The sequence below is a fragment of the Mugil cephalus genome, chromosome 5 (genome assembly GCF_022458985.1).
Source record: "Mugil cephalus isolate CIBA_MC_2020 chromosome 5, CIBA_Mcephalus_1.1, whole genome shotgun sequence".
In the NCBI taxonomy this organism is placed as follows: domain Eukaryota; kingdom Metazoa; phylum Chordata; class Actinopteri; order Mugiliformes; family Mugilidae; genus Mugil; species Mugil cephalus.
Genome location: NC_061774.1, coordinates 27,718,551 through 27,722,104, shown reverse-complemented (window position 1 = coordinate 27,722,104; position 3,554 = coordinate 27,718,551). Strand labels below are relative to the sequence as shown.

The 3,554-nt window shown below is 42.8% G+C and overlaps 1 non-coding gene across 1 annotated transcript; it reads right to left on the bottom strand.

Moving 5' to 3' along the window:
* Positions 1-2,413: 2,413 nt before the first annotated feature.
* On the bottom strand, positions 2,414-2,495 carry trnas-gcu. The gene has a single exon. It is a non-coding gene; the product is annotated as a tRNA-Ser (tRNA).
* Positions 2,496-3,554: the final 1,059 nt, after the last annotated feature.

Genomic DNA, 3,554 nt, shown 5'->3' with positions numbered 1-3,554 from the left:
GTCATGTTGTTTTATGTCTCCTCTATGTTGCCATGTTCATGAGTCTTTTGATTTTGTTGTATTTACCTGCCTGTCTGTAGTGCCTTTCGTTGGATTTTTGTTCATTTTCGTTAAATACTTTTTGTTTGAAACCTCATCTTTAGTCCTGCTCTTGGGTGCTCACTTCAACACCACTCAAACCTGACACCTCCAATCACCACAACTACTATTTAAACCTACAAAATTAACCTCCTGAGACCCTAAAAATCGTCTAGTTTTGGGTTTGATTGCAGCTTATTTAACCCATTCAATGCTTCAATTTAACCCATTGTCCTTGTTCGTGGAGACTTTAGTCTTTAGCCGTCTAGAGGTAGCACTTTTTTAAAAACTACTACTTCCTGTTCAAAGATGATGCTTAGTTTTTCTACGTCTCAGGTTCTACAGATCCAAGATGCATCGGAGAAATTAAAAATGCAAACCAAATATCTCAGGAGGCTAAAATAGAATAATTTGGCGCCCAATCTGGCAGCGCTGGTCGGACTTAGTGAATGAGTGCCACTAAAAAGAAGCAGTCGTCTAACTTATTAGCAGCTCCTGTTTGTTGACTGAAGAAACTGTAAATGAGTCCTGAAGCATCTTTTATTGCCATGTTTTCCGGGCACATTTGCGGATGTTTATTTGCCTTAAGCATGGGCACGTCTGCCTGAATATCCATGTCTATCCCGCAGTCTCCTGCAATTTTAACAAGTTTGACTTTAAATCCGACGGCGCTCCAGCTCGAGAACCCCCGAGGACAATCTCAGCTCTGGCATCTACTTTACATCCAGATATCACGTCAACCCTCCTAAAGCAGACGGAGATCAGACTGACAGATCTAATAAAGAGTCTGAACTGGGCCCCGAGAGCTGTAATATTATTACGGCCACATATTTCTTCTATATTTACTCTGATTTCTGCTGTCGACTTTGACTCCGGAGTTTTTTTCCCACTTAAATTAAATCTGGCTAATAGCAGTAGGTGGAGAACTTTATTTTTTTTTTTCCCCTCACAGTTTAGAAACCGCCGCTCTTACTTCCTATTACACTTACAAATATTGAGCTCATGCATAATTTAACCTCCCGCCCACATCCAAAATGCTGCAATCGACTTCATTATTTATTTTAAAGGCACTTCAATAATTTATGCCCGTGTGTATGAGAGCCATCAGAACAGACTGCTGCTCACTTAATTAGCGGAGCTGCCAGCTCGCTCAAGTTCTCTGGTATTAAACGGAGTATTAGCCAGGATTAGGCCTCACACTCACACACGGACACACATTATTTATTGCTTTCTAATGAGGCAGGAGTTAGCCGGGCTAGCAACGCCGGCGCTCCCCTGTGATTATTTAAAGTGAGAGCAGATGCGAGGCTCGTCACGCAGCATCCCAGATATCAGGGGCGGGATTGGATGGGATGACCGACGCAGGCGCTCAGATCGATACTGGATTAAGCTGTTATGTCCACTTAGAGCTGATATAATAGGAATAATGGATTCCACTGGGAGAGCGCTCTGATTTGCTCCGATTCAGGGTTGATTTATGGCCGCTTCTGCTTCAAACTGGCCGCTTAAAAAATGAGACTTTTCATAATAAATACTTTCCAGAGTGCTGCAGATCAATTGTGCCCAGAGAATGATGAAGACAGATGGTTTTTCTGTGTATGGCTGACTCAACGTTGCAGACTTATGTACTTTACCATCTCGGGCTGCCTGGAAAAAGAGGCCTTATGCAGGAGGAGATGGATTAAGTGGCTTTTTATTTTGAGTGTTACTTAGGGATGGAAAAGAAAGAAAGAGAGAGAGAAAGAAATAAAGAAGGAAAGAGGCTCTTATGCTGGTTTGACTGGTTGTCTGACAGGTCTAAAGCGCACATCAGATTTATGTAACCTCGGGAGAAACAGAAGCAAAGAGAGGAAATTAAAAAATACAGTGGAATATCCACGGAGTCATTCCATTACAGTAAAAGCTCCAACATTTCCAAAGTAGAAGCATGAACAGGAATCAGCAGCAGCAATTACAGAGGCAGCAGTAGATGCTGCTACCAACAAATGTTGAGCTTGATGTACAGCCTTCATGGGTTTACAAATCATATACACCAATCAGGCATAACATTATGACCACCTTCCTAATATTGTGCAGGTCTCCCTTTCGGTGACTCATCAGAGGATGGTGCTGTTCTTTGTGTTATTATTATTTTTTTTAGCTGTTCCTAAACCATTTGTGTGTGTGTTGCCATGTCCACATGTACCAAAACAATCTTTGTTTCTCTGGTGTTCCTTGGCATCGTTATTTGTCCGTAGAGACGGATCCATTGCAAAACTGCATCTAGTTGTAGAAAGGCTGTACATATTCCTATGAGTGACACTGTTTCTGCTACATAACTAGAAAACTTGACTTCCGACAAGGATGGGATTCGAACCCACGCGTGCTGAGCACAATGGATTAGCAGTCCATCGCCTTAACCACTCGGCCACCTCGTCTTCTTAGGTCATAATGTTGTGGCAGATTGGTGCATGGTTACACTTTTACTTTATTTAGATGTCATTAGTACAACACAGACCATATACGAAGTTACGGAGATGATTGTTAAACGTGTGGCAGGAGGAAAAGGAGGTTGAGGTGGAGGGATGGGTGGACAAAACATCGGGCGAATCATTTTATTTAATGTTTCCCCGACTTTTCTGCAAGTTGCTGCACAGAGAAGGAGCTTAATCAAATAAAAGATGGAGGAAGAAAGGCGCCACCTCACTGCTCTGGAAAACCGTTGATGGCCGTCCACAGATGAGTGCAATCAAAGCAGCGCAGCTACAACTAATGAATCTGCAGCTTTCGTAAACATCGTCACCCTGGAGATGGCGTTCAACCTCTTTAAAAATCAACTCTACGAAAAGACCGGGACCGTAAAGCTGTTAGCGCCTGTCAGCTGTTGGAACGAGTGCTGTAAACAGGCATGTTGTGGGCTAGATGTCTCGTTAGCTTCGACCCACGCAGCATCAACCCGTGCTAAAACCGAACGGCATCCACAGCCTCGCACATGGAAACGAACCGGCTGACCCGATGCAGAGCGATGAGGTCAGGCAGAGGTCCCTAAAGCAGTTAGCTAATGATGGTTCTGCGCTGCTAATGCCGGTATTTACTCTCAGTGAGACTGAAAAGAAACATTTAAAGTGATTCATGTAGAAATCTGTGTATTTGGAAAGCTGCAGGGAGCTCACACTCGTTGCCTCGATGTTTTGAGCGACTCTTACTTTAATCAAATCTGCACAACGGAGGTGGAGACGTAAGCGCGGCCCACAGAGACAGCAGCAATAACCACATTAATGGGAAATAAATCGGGATGATTTTAGCCCAAACCGAATCTAAACTACTGCATTGTCAAATCATGAAAAGTTTTTTTTTTTTTTCAAAGTCTTCCCACTAATACGTAGCAACATTTTTGTCAAATTTGTAGCCTTCATACTTTTTTTAGACTCTAACTGTATCTGTCTCGTAGCTGCATATGTTCTCTTTACTCCTTTTAGTTTAACCGCATCAATAAC